This window comes from Cibotium barometz, chromosome 44 (genome assembly GCF_041138505.1).
Source record: "Cibotium barometz isolate CiBa-2024 chromosome 44, ASM4113850v1, whole genome shotgun sequence".
Taxonomy (NCBI): domain Eukaryota; kingdom Viridiplantae; phylum Streptophyta; class Polypodiopsida; order Cyatheales; family Cibotiaceae; genus Cibotium; species Cibotium barometz.
This window is the reverse complement of record NC_141089.1, coordinates 11,078,045-11,094,666: the sequence shown is the minus strand read 5'-3', so window position 1 is coordinate 11,094,666 and position 16,622 is coordinate 11,078,045. Positions and strand designations below refer to the sequence as shown.

Genomic DNA, 16,622 nt, shown 5'->3' with positions numbered 1-16,622 from the left:
TCTGTTAGGAGATATCATGCAATTAAATAGAGTAATTGCAAAATGTTTGCAAGGTACTTTTAAGCGTTTCTTTTCTACATACTCAAAAACTACTCACTTTGAATTTCGAGGAGATGGAAACCACTGTATGCTTTTAAGTCATATTATGCATCCAAGTTGTATGAAAGTTTGTTGAGCATCAGTTCTTGTTGACTAGTTTGAGGTTCTATGTGCAGATTATTTGGTTGTGATAGTAATTGTGTGGCATAACTCACCCTTAAACCAGTGCCAGTTAGTACACACCATATGTTGGGGTAAAGGCATAATGCCCACCCTTATAGTGTGTACAAGCCCATAAGTTATAGTACATAGTACACTTAGTACTTTTAATGTACTAAGTGCACTATGTGTACTAGTGCAATATACATGTGTGATAGGGGAGTCACACACTCATGCTTTATGAGTTGACTTATCCCCACAACTCTCTCTCTCTCTCTCCCTTGTGCTTCTCTGTGTATGTCTCCCATGAATGAACCTTAACCCTAATTCTCCCATTAACTGGTATCAGAGCCCTTAGTGATCCCTCCCTCCCTTCTCTCCATTGATGAAGCTGGGGATAGCATCTTGCGAAGGCGAGCCGCAGGTTTATTCATTGTGTCCTTCTCTGCTTCGCTGTTGACAAGGGGGGTTTCTTTCCTTGCTTCCTCGCATGGCAGCGCTTCATAGCTCGGCTCTGCAGTCTATAGAATGCGTGCAGAAGTTGAATGTGAAGTGTGAGGCTGAGATTGTGAGGGTCACACTGGTCGCCTGCTGAAACCCCCTTGGAGCGAGCTACGTGTAGCATTCCACAAGGCACATACCTGGTATAGTCCAGACTGGCGCTAAGCGAAGACATCAGCAGCCAGGCGAAGCGTGAGCGAGCGCTGGGCGTACATACGCTAGGCGAAAACAGCAGCTGGTGCGGTGAGCGTGGAGGCGAGCGAGTGGCAAAGGCAGCAGCGGCATCCTCAACTGGCCACGTTATTAACCGTGCAAACGTGGCGCAGAGCGTTGGCGAACTGGCGCTAGGCGACGTAGCTCTACACGGTCGAGTGGATACACAGTCGACTACAAGGCCAGAAGCGAACGCAAGACAGCGCTCAGCCACGTAAAAGGGTGGTCGCCCTGCTCCTCGTAGCCCAACAAGGGCTACCCAAACAGCTGCCCATAGCCAGCACACGTGGCTGCCCAGCTGCTCCAGAAGCTGCCCAGCACCGAAGTCGCCGCCACCACCGCCTCCATCTCAGCCTGCAAGTCAAGAAACTCAGAAAAATCAGAAATTTCAGAGGTACTTGCCTTTAATTTTTGCGAATTTCTTATCAATTAAATCAATTGAGCAGGTACAGGTGCCCAATTGCTCAATTTTTGAGCAAAATTGGCAAAATTGGGTGACATTGGTCACAATCAGGATCAATTTGCAGGAAATTGGTCACAATCAGGTTCAATTTGCAGGAAATTGGATGTCGAAATTTGGGGCTTTTGATGTAATTGTGCAATTAAGCACTCATACATGCTGTATGATGTGAAAAATCGCACATTTGGGCAAAATTGCAGCAAATTGCAGCTAATTGCAGTGCAAATCAAGGGGCTTTTGTGCCAATTTGGTTGATTTGCATGCAGGCAATCGCATTTGATGCTGTGGATAATGTGTTGATGCCTTACAAGCACTCAATGTGCTTGTAAATCAAGGGGCTTTCATGTATTTGATGTATATGTGGCCAGGGGGAAGCATCGTGAACACTCTGGATGCCTTCATGTGCGTCAATGTACCATGCATGATCAGAAATTGATCTTAAATCAAGGGGCTTTTCAAGTTTGTATGCTTGTTGAGCTTGGCAAAGCAACAGGCAAGACATTTATGCCTTGAATCCTCAAAAATCAGCTTGCAGTCAAGGGGCTTTTGCCCAATTTCTGTTCGGGACTGTTTTATGCAGTGTACAGGACTGTAAAAGTCTGATTTTCACTCATTTGGACAGCCAGGAGAGCATTTATTGCTATTGTACCTGTTGGTACAGATTTGGCACAGCTTTGTGCATGTTTTGGCATGGTTGTACACTGTTTTGAGTGACCAAAAGGTTCAATTTCAGCTGCTGTACTTGCCGGTACAGGTTTGGTATATCACAGGTGAGCACTTAGTACTGCTGTACAGTACTTTGGAAGGGCAAAAGAGCACATTTAAGGTGCTGTCCAAAATCTGCAGCAACCAGATTTTGGTGTTTTCATCACAAAAAATGGGAGAAAAGTTGCATTCTTGCTTCCGCAGTGGGAGATAAAGCTTGGGAGAACATTTGTGAGCACTTTGTGTGCTTTGGGTGCAGTGTTTGCACATCTTGGGTGCAGTGTTTGCACATTTGCAGGGAGTCAGGCATTAAAGGTTGCATATTGCTATGGCAACCACAGGTGAGAGCTCTTCATTGCTTCACATCAAGAAGCTTGAAGGCTCGCAGAATTATGATATTTGGCAAACCCAGTGCTACAATGTGTTGCTCCAGAAAAAGCAGCACAAGCCTATCAAAGAAAGGGGTGTAATGCCCGCTTCTCTTACTGCCGAAGAGTGGGAAGATATGGATGAGCTGGCAAGATCTACTATCATGTTGTCTGTGTCAGACTCATTACTTTTCAGCATTCCTGAAGAGAAGACAGCTTGGGGAATGTGGCAGAGATTGCAGGACTTGTATGCCCAACAAAGTGCCTCAAGCAAAGTGTATTGGTTGAAGAAACTCATAGGTCTTCAGATGAAGGAAGGGGCATCTATGTCAGCCCATCTCAATGAGTTTAATGGTATTGTCAGCCAAGTCATTAATCAAAAGTTGGCAATGGACGATGAGTTCAAAGCCACTTTTTTGTTATGCACTTTGCCAGAGAGTTGGGACACATTCAGGACAGCCACTAGCAATTCGAATGCTATGCTGTCATATGCAGATGTTGAGGGTGCTCTTCTTCAAGAAGAGATGAACAGGAAAAACAACTCTGTTGGCAAGTCCAATGCAATGAATGCACGTGGGAGATCCCAGCAAAGGGGGAAAAGCCAAGAAAGAGGAAGGAGCAAGTCTCGCTCCAAAAAGGATTTGGAATGCCATTATTGTGGCAAGAAGGGACACATCAAAAAGCAATGCTACAAATGGAAAAATGATCAAAAGGAAAAGGGAAAAGGCAAAGACAAAGAGAAGGATGAAGCCAAAGATGTAAAGCCAAAGGGCAAAAGTGGAGTCAAGATCGAAGAAATCAATGTGTCACATGCAGGTGGCAGTGAGGATGAGGTCCTCTTTACGTCTTCACTTGATGCCCATTCACTTCTTACAGGTGGTCATGGTATGCACTCATGGATCATTGATTCAGGTGCCTCCTTTCATGTCACAGGTTGCAGAGACTTGTTTGTCAGGTACACTGCTGGCAATGAAGGAGTGGTTTATTTGGGTGATAACCATGCATGCAAAATTCTTGGCAGAGGTGATGTGAGGCTTGTATTTTCAGATGGCTCACAGCTTATGCTCCATGATGTCAGGCATGTGCCTGAGATCAAGAAGAACCTGCTTTCTACTGGACAGCTTGATGATGCTGATTATGTTACCACATTTGGTAGTGGAAAGTGGAAAATTAGTAAGGGCTCACTGGTTGTCGCCAGAGGCTCTAAGGTGGACACTCTTTACTTCATGCATGCAGGTGTTTGTCACCATGCTAATGTAAATGCAACCGAGCTGCCGGAAATCTCTATGTGGCATAGCCGGTTGGGACACATGAGTGTCAAAGGAATGGAGCAATTGTCTCGTTTGGGTTACTTGCCTTCTCTAAAGTTTTCAAGTTTTCAATTTTGTGAGCATTGTATTTATGGTAGGCAACTACAGTGCCCCCACAAGAAAGCTCTTGGACAGAAAGATGCTCAGTTAGAGCTTGTGCATACAGATGTATGTGAGATGCCTCAGCTTTCTTTGGGAGGGGCAAAATATTTTGTGTCTTTTATTGATGATGCCACACGCAAGGTGTGGGTTTATCCTCTTCGTTTGAAGAGTGATACATTCTCAGTGTTTGAGAAGTTTGTTGCTCTTGTTGAGAATCAAACTGGCAAAACACTGAAGGCTTTGCGTTCTGACAATGGTGGAGAGTATATGTCCAAACAGTTTCAGGACTTTTGTGATGCTAAAGGCATCAAGAGGGAGCTCTCTACTCCTTATGATCCTCCACAAAACGGGACAGCAGAGAGGATGAACAGGACCATACAGGAGAAGGTCCGTTCTATGTTGTCACATGCTGCATTACCTCATGGTTTTTGGGCTGAAGCTGTTATGACAGCCGTTCACCTTATAAACAGGTCACCTAACACGAGGCTTGGTGGGAAAGTGCCAGAAGAAGTATGGACAGGGAAGCCTCCGTCATACAAGCACTTGAGAGTGTTTGGTTGCGTTGCGTACGTGCACATACGCAGGGAAATGCGCACCAAACTTGATCGTAAGTCTCACAAATGCATATTCCTAGGATATGGTGACAGAGGTGAAATGGGGTATAGACTTTGGGGTCCCATGAATAGAAAGATCATACGCAGCAATGATGTCATTTTTGATGAAACATGCATGTATAAGGAGCCTGCAAGGCAACAGGAGCCTAGCAGAGTCATCTTTGATGATGATGGACATCATGGACAACAACAAAGAAATGTAAATCAGCCATTACAGCAGGAAAACCAGCCCTTAAATGGTGCTGAAAATGGTCCAAATGGACAGCCAGATATGGCAGAAGATATCCCTATGGATATACCACAGTTAGAGGATATACCGGGCATGATTTTTCAGCCTTATGGCATGGAACAGGAGCCACCAATGGGTGATATGCAGGCTGGACAGCAACCTGCAAATGATGGTCATTGGGTACGGAGGTCCACTAGACCCTCCAGAGCCCCTGACAGGTTTGTTCCAGGGGTTGACTACTTGATGCTCACTGACTGTGGGGAGCCCTCATGTTATAAAGAGGCTTTACAGAGGGCAGACAAAGCTCTATGGGAGCGTGCCATGAAGTCAGAGATGGATTCTCTGCATAAAAATGAAACATGGAAGTTGGTGCATTTGCCTGCAGGCAAGAAGGTTTTGCCATGCAAGTGGGTATACAGGCTCAAAGTTGCACCAGATGCAAAGCCAAGATACAAAGCCAGGTTAGTGGCTAAGGGCTTCAAGCAGGAATATGGTGTGGACTTTGATGAGATCTTCTCTCCAGTGGTCAAAATGACCACACTTAGAGCTGTATTAGCTTTGGTTGCACATGATGATCTGGACTTGATTCAGATGGATGTGAAGACTGCTTTTCTTCACGGTGATCTCCATGAGGAGATATATATGCAGCAGCCAGAGGGTTATGCAGTGAGTGGAAAGGAGAAGCTTGTATGCAAGCTGAAAAAGAGTCTTTATGGGCTCAAACAGGCACCAAGGGAATGGTATCATAAATTTGATACATTCATGAAATCTCAGAAATTCAGGAGAAGTGACATAGATCACTGCTTGTACACCAAGAAAGCTTTGGATGGCAGTCTATTGATCCTCATCTTGTATGTTGATGATATGTTGATTGCCGGGAAATCTCGTAAAGAGATGGATGCCTTGAAGAAGAGGCTGCATGAGACCTTTGATATGAAGGATTTGGGTGATGCAAATCACATCTTGGGTATGCGGATACTTCGGGACAGAAATCAGCATGTGTTGTATTTGTCTCAGAAGGAATACATTGGCAAAGTCTTGCAGAGGTTCAATATGGACGGGGGGAAGAAGACTAGTACTCCTTTGCCTCCATATGTGAAACTCAGTGCTATGGACAGCCCACAGTCAGATAGAGACAGGGCTGATATGGCCAAGATTCCGTATGCTTCAGCTTGTGGCAGTCTCATGTATGCCATGGTTGCTACTAGGCCGGACATTGCATTTGCAGTGGGAGTGGTTTCTAGATACATGGCCAACCCTGGCAAGAAGCATTGGGAAGCAGTGAAAGGTGTCATGAGATACCTGAAGGGCACACAGGATTTGTGCATTTGCTTTGGCAAACAGGATGCATTAGTGCATGGTTACACGGATTCGGATTATGCCGGTCATCCAGATAATCGGAAGTCTACTACCGGTTATGTATTTACATTCACAAGAGGTGCCGTGTCATGGATATCCAGGATGCAGAAGTGCACAGCCTTATCTACTACAGAGGCCGAGTATATTGCAGCCACAGAGGCTTGCAAGGAGGCATTATGGCTATCTCGGTTAGTGGTTGATTTGGGCTATACAGGGGATATTCCATTGTTGCATTGTGACAGTCAGAGTGCCATCCAGTTGGCAAAGAACCCTGTCTTTCATGCAAAGACAAAGCATGTGGATGTGAAGTATCACTTCATCAGAGAGGTGATAGAGAACAAGCAAATTCAGCTTGTTAAGATTCATACGGATGACAACCCGGCTGATCTGTTGACGAAGAGTTTGCCTCCGGAGCGGTTTGCTCATTGCAGACACTTGATGGGCATTGGATGAGGCCATTTTCAGCCTTGATATGGCCTTGTATATTATCATGTACATGCTGATTTTTTCTTTTCCTTTACTTAAGGGCACTTTGCCTTTAAGTGGGAGGTTGTTGGGGTAAAGGCATAATGCCCACCCTTATAGTGTGTACAAGCCCATAAGTTATAGTACATAGTACACTTAGTACTTTTAATGTACTAAGTGCACTATGTGTACTAGTGCAATATACATGTGTGATAGGGGAGTCACACACTCATGCTTTATGAGTTGACTTATCCCCACAACTCTCTCTCTCTCTCTCCCTTGTGCTTCTCTGTGTATGTCTCCCATGAATGAACCTTAACCCTAATTCTCCCATTACCATATGGATGAGTGGAAGATTTGTTCCAGCTATATTTGCGGAATCGGTGAGGCACCCTCTTACAACCTAAAATGTAAAAAAACAGAAAAGGCCGCTAGGGGGAGGCGGGGGGGTAGGGGCACATCATGGATTGACAGCCAGTAAAAGAAAAAGGAGGTTGGAGTAATGAAGAAAAGACAGTTTCCTTTTATCAGCAATGAACATTCATTCTTGCATATCAAAGTTCAAACTTTGTGAATCACATTGCACCTTTTTTTTTCCCATTAAGATGTGATGTGTAGCAGGGGGCGTGTGCGTATGATGTGTGGCCGGTAAGGTACACACTGGACACCAAGGGTCACTGGTATATATAATGGTTGGGTGGTTGAACATTGTATGCCAAGCTAGGTTTTGTTTAGCTATTTTTGAGTTCTTCTCTCTCACGTTTTTTGCATGAGGCTAGATTCACAGAGCTAGGGCAGCTTGCATGGAGGCTTGACAGATAGGCAATTCGTAGATAATTTGTCCACAATTACAAAGATAGCATTACAGCCTTTTTTGGTTGATGATAAACCCATAATGAAATCCATGGAAATACTATGCCATTTCCTCTCTAGAATAGGCAACAGATGTAACAATCCCGGCGACTTCACACGTTGGAATTTTAGTAACCTGACACTGTAAACAATGTGTCACATAATGATTAATATGTTTTTTAAAGTGTGGCCATTAGTAGAAACCAAGGTGGTTCCAAACGTTATGTACTGTACGGATCCGTACGTACTGTACGTTGTTTGGTACGGAAAAAAAATTTAAGGTACGTAAAAATACGTACCATTGGTAAAAATACATAAAATCTCAGAAATTTCAGCCACCTACATAAAATTTCAGTCCATGTCCACATTGACATATAGAACTTTCGAAATAGAGACACAACAAGGTCAAAAACCTACTAATTCAAAAGTGAGAAATTAGAATCACAAGTCAATGCATGATTGCTCTGACAAATTCAATGCACAATGCCATACAATTTCAATCAGGATTCAGCAATCATGCAATGCATAATATTTAGTGGGCAGCTCAGCTCAGAGAGAGAGAGAGAGAGAGAGAGAGAGAGAGAGAGAGACTTGAAGGAGAGAGAGAGAGGCTGAGAGCTCTATGCACAGTCCACAGAGGGTGGGCTAAGGCTTTGAGAGAGAGAGAGAGAAATGAAATGAAATGAACTGTTATATTAACGTCTTCAAAAGGCCATAATGACCTATGAGACCAAAAGTTACATCATGGTGGATCTGATACAATGTCTGGATAAAAAAAACCCAGAAAATGAAAAATAAAGATGATACTACAGGCACCTAGAAAATGAAACTGGAAATGGAAGGTAAACAGAAACCCTTATAGGGTGTGAATATAGTGAGGGGGGGGTACGCTATGGAGGTGAGTGGAATATAGTGAGGGGATACAATATCATGTGGGACGGAGGGGTACACTATGGAGGTGCCTCCATCTCATAATATGTTGCTGCCTTGGGGGCCTGAGCAAGGGTGGCTGGGTGAATGGGTGGCTGGGTGGGTGGGGAGGCGAAGCGAAAGGTGTCAGAATATGCAGCGGAGATGATGACCAAATCTGGGAACACAAGAGCAAAAGCAAAAACGCAGGCAGAAAAAACAGCACAAAAAAGAGAGAGATGTAGGCGTGTAACTCTGCTCTGATATACACAAGAAGATCCCGAATATGATACAAATGAGGTATGGGGGCTGAGGAGCTATATATACTCCCCTAGAGGGCAGTCGGCCAGCACTGGAAGAGGCCCACGACTGGACAAAACCCACGACTGCTGAAAAACAGCAGTCGGCCAGCATCTGGTGCCCCATGTCTGCACAGAACAAGTCGGCCAGCACTCAGACAGCCCACGACTGCTACAGATGCAGTCGGCCAGCTTCAGAGTGCTCCTGGCATCACCTGGCAGCCCTCCCAAGCCTCAGAAAAATGGAAAAAAATAGGGGAAAAATGCGGAGAGTGGGGAAAAATGGGAAAACACCTCATAAGGGCGGGCACACCCACAACAAAGGCCCTGGTGTATAAAACTAGACAGGAGATGACTTCTAACACCCCCTCTCAGCTCCTAGCTGTGTGATCAACCACTGGGAGCTGGGGTGCCGCCTGAGCAAATCCTGAGAGCGACTTCGTGAAGAGGTCCACCGTACTGTCCTCCGTCGAACAGAACTCCAGCAAGATATCATCAGCAACAATCTGTTCACGAACAAAGTGCCTCTGGATGACCAAGGGTTCCTCCAGTGGAAGCCCAAACCTGCAATGTAACCTCCTCCTGCTCCGTAAAACTGCTCCTGGGCCATAAGTAGATCTCCTCGTGTCCGGATCTCCTCCCCAAACCGAGTCACTCCAACCGTGGAGTCGGACTCCATCCAACAATCCCCCTCCTGTGTACAAGAGTCCATGATCCTTCGCATGCCGCAGAAACCACAAGAAACGCGATCCTGCCTCCCAAAGAGACATCTGCAACCAAGAGCTCAACTGCCTCATCAGAAAGCTCCCGTCCAATCCGGTGTCCATCAACCAGATCAATGAACCATACAGCTTCTGAGTCACAGAGACATCACACTGCTCACAAGGATCAACACCTGTTACGGTGCACAAACAAGTCCTGGAAACCTGATGAAACCTGTCAACCACCCCCTCTGAATCCGGAACCACAAAGCCTGGAGAAACCACCTCCTTCTGCAAGTAAGCACCTGTCACCTGCCTGGCTTTCCGAAAGGTCCCCGTGGAAAGAACATCCTCAACTACTGGAAGTTCTATGTCCCGAACACGACGAGACATCAGAGCATAAGTGACCTGTTCAGCTTCCTCTGACTCACGAACACAAGAACTACCAACCTCAGTACTGGAAAGTTCTTGCCAACTGCTGCCATCTACTGGTAAGCTATCCACCACCTGGTCTCGGAAAGCTCGCACCTGCAGCGTATCCACACATGAGTAGCTATTACCACACTGCCACTCATCACAATCTTGAGGACCTGGGGGAGAGAGTGCTGAAAGCCTGTAGACTCCATTCTCCACTCCGCCTTCCCAAACCACTTGGCCTGTTGCTTTGTCCCGGAGAGCAACAAAATGCTCATCAAACTCCACCCGTACGCCAGTCTTGCAAACCTGATGCACTGACAACAGATGAAAACCAAGTGCCGGAACATACAACACCTGGGAGGAATGCTTCCCCCCTCTGCCATCGGGAACTATCTCCATCCTGCCCTCACTGTGAACTGGGATAGTGGACGTATCCCCAGTAAGAATCTGACCAGAACACCTGCAGAGATCCTGTAAACCGGAACGGGAAGGAGTCATGTGCCTGGAAGCACCACTATCGAGAATCCACTCCCGAGTATCCGTTGCGGAGAGTCCTCCAATCTCCTCCCTGCCTGAAGAAAATGAAGCATCGGTGTCCATCACCTCCAGGTGCACAAAAGCCGGAGTCTTCATGATTGCTGAGGAGTCTTCACCCTTCTCGGTCTTCCGCTTGGGACACTGCCTCCAGTAGTGGCCTTTCTCGCCACAATCATTACAGGTCCTCTCTGCCTTCAGCTTCTCGCGGTCAGTAACGGACATCTTCTCAGAAGACTTCTCCGATGAAGCCTTCCCCTTGCCCGAGTTACGGCCTTTCGACCGTTGGCCAGTAAAGGCCTCCGAACCTCCACCCTGAGGAGGGTTCGTGAATCGTTCCTCCTGGTCCAGGACCATAGGCACAAGCTCCTCCCACGTGATGGTGCTGAGCCTGCCACTGGTAATCAACGATGAGTAGAATGCTGAGTACGAAGAGGGCAAATGTGACAGCAACGTTATGGCCATGTCCTCTGACGATATCTCCTTCCCAGCCTGAAGAACTTCCTGCTGAAGAGCCTGCAGCTTGTTAATATGCTCCCGCATCGTCGACGACTTTGCAGGGCTCATAACCCGCATCTGTACTTCCAAGGAAATCCTCTTCATGGGCGATACCCTGTTGTAAAGTGAGGCCAAATGCTGCCATATACCTCTGGCCAGCGTCATGTGCTTGACATGATTGATTACCTGTGGTGTGCAGTTGAGGAAAATAAACGAACGGACCCTGGCGTTGACGCGATCCCACATCTGCGTCTGGGCCTCCCGGTCCTTTCGGGTTGACGGTAACTCCCCTTCCTCTACTTCCGGCCGTGGAACACCAACAACGACAAAATCGGCGAGGTCGTAAGACTCCAGAACGGATTCCATCATCACCTTCCATATGCCGTAGTTGCTCCCGTCTAACTGACGGTCCACCGGAAACGTGGGGAGTGTCGGGATCTTCACATGTCTCTCGGCCATCTCATACAGATCTGCCATAGCGGGGATGTACTCTGAAAAGGGTGGGTGGGTGGGAACAAAGAAGAATTGATACCTGCAAGTGGCTGTCCAGCAAATCAGCCCGCCTTCCTCTTGCTTCTCCTCTTCCCGAACAGTCCAAAACAGTCCACCAATCAGCCACAAAACAGCCCCCTCTTGCTCACACAAATCCCAAGACCTATCTAGAGCCTAGGCTCTGATACCATGTCAGAATATGCAGCGGAGATGATGACCAAATCTGGGAACACAAGAGCAAAAGCAAAAACGCAGGCAGAAAAAACAGCACAAAAAAGAGAGAGATGTAGGCGTGTAACTTTGCTCTGATATACACAAGAAGATCCCGAATATGATACAAATGAGGTATGGGGGTTGAGGAGCTATATATACTCCCCTAGAGGGCAGTCGGCCAGCACTGGAAGAGGCCCACGACTGGACAAAACCCACGACTGCTGAAAAACAGCAGTCGGCCAGCATCTGGTGCCCCATGTCTGCACAGAACAAGTCGGCCAGCACTCAGACAGCCCACGACTGCTACAGATGCAGTCGGCCAGCTTCAGAGTGCTCCTGGCATCACCTGGCAGCCCTCCCAAGCCTCAGAAAAATGGGAAAAAATAGGGGAAAAATGCGGAGAGTGGGGAAAAATGGGAAAACACCTCATAAGGGCGGGCACACCCACAACAAAGGCCCTGGTGTATAAAACTAGACAGGAGATGACTTCTAACAAAAGGAAGGCGGCGGCGACAGTAGCGACGGCGACAGTAGCGAAGAGAGAGAGAGAGATAGAGAGTGCGACTGTAGAGGCCCTTACCGGAAGGTGTGCGCCGTACAGAGTCCAGGCGCTATCGCAGGTGAAACCCAAAAAAAAAAACGTTTATCGCAGGCAACAGGCAAGCAAAAAAAAAAAAAAACCACGTACGGATCGATCCGTACGTACGGATCCCCGTACGGTACTGATTGGACCGTACATACGTTTTGATCCAACCTTGGTAGAAACGTTTAATGAGTTCAATTGTTTTCTTAATTTGTTGTGTCCACGCAATATTTCATGTGAGTTGATTGAAGCGTTATCTTCACGACGGTGATAATTTAGTTGGTGGTATGATTGCTTTGCAAGAACCTGATGAAGAAGATCATGTACTAGAATAGATCCTGGAACGAAGAGAGACGATTGCGCAATTGTATTCTTTGAGAGTTCCTTGTAAAATGGAAAGGACATCCCTTGACAGATGCAACTTTCGGAAAAGGCTATTCTCACCAATTGTTCCCGGTTCACCTAGTGAGGTTACTTCCCATTCTTAAGCATGGATAATAATACAATAATCTTCGTTAAAGATACGGAGTCCCGTTTGGCTTTCTTGAAGAAGAGGGCCACCCTCCGAACCACCAAAATATACCTTGGAGATGACCTCACCCCCCTGGAGGTGGAACACAGGAAATCTGGGATGGTTTAGGTTATGGAAGCCCGCAAGGCAAGAAAATGGCCGTTTATCGTGATGACCGAGTCATCTTCATGGATAAACGCCCCACACGACGGTGCGGGGCCTGTCAGACCATGGATGCATTGAGGATGGGAGTATGGAATTGCAATGGAACTCTATGGTCAGACATAGGAGGCTTCACAGAGACTTACACGGATAGGGATATTATCTTCTACATAGAAACGCATCAAAGTCCTAAGAGAGGGCTACCCAAAGTGGAGGGTTATACATGGGAATCAGCTTTCAGAGAACAAACACGCACCACTAGGGGGGTGCGTGGCTCGGGAGGAGTGGCATGCTTGTTTCGCCCTCATTTGAGAGGCATACTCACAATGGTTAGACACGATGAGGAGGCTCGTTTTGTGGCCTGGCTTGAGAGTGATTCATATTGCAGTATGCTACTTCCCACCAGAGAAATCAGAATATGCATGCAGGTTGATAGAGAAAGGAGAGACTCCCTATGCACTATTATTTGCAGACATTGTAGAGTTCTCCCAGCAAGGAGAGGTCCTCCTATTAGGAGACTTTAATGCACGGACAAAAGGGGAGCAAGTGCAGACATATGACTTCCAGGGAGATGCCATTATGTTGTCAGAAATTGACTTGGCTGAGATGGGCCTCCAGAGGGCCAACCAGGATATGGGGAATGCAACATCATATGGTAGACACTTCTTGGAGACGGGAGCTGTCCAGATGGCCGTAGTCGGACAGCCTTAGATCTTTTCCGCATTGGGGAGGCACTAGTACGGTGGATTACTGCATGGGATCTCCCGCTCTTATACAACACATCTCAGACTTCACCATCCCTCCTCCCCCCATACTAGCTGACCACGCATTACTTTCTTTCACGATCTCATGCCCCATCTTACCGCCCACACCCACACCCACACCCACTGTCACCACCTTCCCGGATTCATTTCCATCATGATCTTGACCACATCTATGAGGACCACCTCTCCCGCCACATTTCAGCTCTCGACTTATCCCTCCCTATCTCCACCATCATATCCCAACTTTCCTCCATCATCCATGACTCCGCCCACGCCAGCTTCCCCTACACCATATGCTCCACAACAAGTTTGCCAGTGGGATCCCAACCCCAGAATGGATGGTATGATGAGTGCAAAACCACCAGTCTTTGCCTCTTACACGAGAGGGAACATGGGCTGATTTCAGCACATATGATGCGACGCATCTGCTGTGCATTCACTCGCCGAACGAAACGGGCATTTCTCGCCAGACGAGAACAAGAGTTATACCAGCTCTTTTTGAGCGAGGACAACGCAGAAGCTGGGCATTTTGGAAGAAAAAAGAGCACATACACCTATCACAGATCCTAGCCTTTGGGAAGCCTATGCACGACAACTGTATGATGTGCCAAACCAGCCTTTACCACAAATGTCACACATCCCTAGGCCTGAGGTTCTCTGCCGACATGTCACGCTCCCATCACAGAGGCCTCACATTCACTCCACCATTAGATTGGTTCTGGTCGGGACCTAAAGAAGTGAGAGCTTCCGGTGGATGGTAGAGCTGCGGTGAGGAAAAATCACCCAGACCTCCGCCATGTCGAGAGAGACATCTCATCAAGAAGAAAGCCAGCAGGAACCTCTGTCGGTACAAAGCCTCCAAAGCAACACGCCGAAAGAAAATACGCTTCCCCCATGCACAAGAGAGCTCCTCAAGATAATGATGGAGCAAATAAATTCATTGAAGATGTAGCTTGCAGTAGAAAAGGAGAAGCCCAAAGAAGGTTTCTCAGATCTGGCAAGAATGTTCTACTATCTGGAGGAACAAAGAAGAAAAGACGAAGAAGAAAAAAAGAAGGAAGGAACGAGACCTGCGGAGAAACAAAGGGATAAGGAAGCCACACGCAAGTATGAGGAAGACCACGCCGTTGGGAAGAAGCTGACCGAGAGTACCAGCAAAAGCTCAACTTGGGAAGCTATGCAACTCCAAGATCAGCAGACGATGGCATTGATTCTAGCATCCCTCCCTAGGATGGCTCCAAATCCGTCGTCGCTCACCACTATCATCCGAACTTCACCAACTTTAGTAAGTATGATGTTAAGTATGATCATGCTGTTGTTACTCAGTTCCTTCATCAGTTTGAAGCACATTTTCCATTAGCTAAAATCACACATCCACAAGACAAAGTCCATGTGGCAGCACCTTAACTCACTGGGGAAGCTGTTACTTCGTGGCAGCATTGGTCTCACCTTCACATAGACCTCTTAACGGCGAATATCAATTTGATTGGGCTACTTTTGTGATTGACCTCAAGGCCCGTTTTCTTCCACCGCAGTAAATGACCAATCTTGAGGATGAGTCACGAGTTTTACAAACTCACTCAAAGTGGTTCCCCTGTTTTGACCTATTCCAACAAGGTCTTTAGAGGAAGAAGACAAGTTGAAATAGTTCATTAGAGGTTTAAACACAAACATTAGGTACCCAGTTCGAAACTTTGAACCTCAAATTTATGCACGGGCAGACCCTCACTTAAAATAGTTGAAATAGTTCATTAGACAAGTTGGAATAGTTCATTAGAGGTTTAGACACAAACATTATGTACCTAGTTCGAAACTTTGAACCTCAAACTTATGCACGGGCGTTGCCCTCACTCAAAATTAGGAACTGATGCTGAACAGAGGTAAGTCCAAGCAAGTACAGTCTAGTCCTAAGCCCCATCAGGAGGCATCTACCCAACAATCATTCAACCAGGGTAGGGGGGCTCATAACAACAGAGACTAGAAGGACCAAAAGAAAAATGCTTAGGGTCAATCTGGAAATAAGAAAGACTCCACGCCCAAGAAAACACCGGAAGAAAAATCTAAGGAGGGCATCACTGGAGGTTACCTCTAGCTGGATGAACAGACACGATACAAGGCAGAGAATCGTTGTTTCTTTTGCCACGCTTTGGGACATGGGAAGAAGGAATTCCACTAAGTGACAGGCCAAAAAGTCTGCCAAGGCACCCACTTCCACAATAGCAACCATAGCATCCACATCTTCACCTCCACCATCATTCTCTAATGCTGTTGAGCTATTGCCAGCTTTGAATCTAGTGCCACCAATGGTATTTGATGATAAGCAGAAGGGTGAGGCTTAGGGAGAGAAGAAGGCTCTCATCCATGCCTATGGCACTATGAAGGAACATCAGTTTCTTGTCCTCTTCGACATGGACAACTCTAGGTATGCCATCTCTCCGCAGTTGGCAAACAAAATGAGTTGTACCTTGGTTCCTTATCATTTAGATATGGACGAGTTTACACTTGGTCTACGTACACATATGACTCAGAAAGTTCAGCAATTTGAGTTCTAGGTTCATAAGGCAACATTCCAGAGCGATTTCATTGTCTCCCCTCTTTTAGGGTGTGACATGATCCTCAAGATCCAGTGGTTCAGACAGTATGCACCCATTCCGGATTGGAGGCAGGACACTTTAACTATTGTTGAAGATTTTCCTAAGCCCATCATGATTCACAGGGAGAGGGGCATTCTTGGAATACTGCTCATTTCCCACATTCAGGCCCAGCGAGCCATGAGAAAAGGAGCAGAGTGTACGTTGATTCATATCCGCTCTCAGTCTAATGCTGTTCAGACAGCATCCGCCTTGGAGCAGAGGATAGCTAGTCTTTTGTCCCAATACACCGACATTATGTTGCGAGACGACCTCCCACGGTCCCACCCAGCAGACCTGCTACTTTGAGCTGGATTTATCCGGCCTTCCTTCCTTCCCATTTGGTGCTCCCATCCTGTTTGTCCAAAAGAAGGATAAGATTGCACGCTTATGTGTGGATTACAAGGCACTAAACAAGCTAACAGTTAAGAATAGATTCTCCATGCCTAGAGCAGAGTACATCCTAGAGCGACTCAATGGTGCTAATTTTTCTCTAAGATAGATCTTAAGAGTGGCTACCATCAAGTTTGGAT

At 46.6% G+C, this 16,622-nt stretch overlaps 1 protein-coding gene across 2 annotated transcripts in view; it reads left to right on the top strand.

Moving 5' to 3' along the window:
• CPFTSY (signal recognition particle receptor protein, chloroplast (FTSY)) overlaps nucleotides 1-16,622 on the top strand; it is a 64,485-nt gene that overhangs the window by 15,898 nt on the left and 31,965 nt on the right. The gene's annotated exons all lie outside the window — the stretch shown is intronic.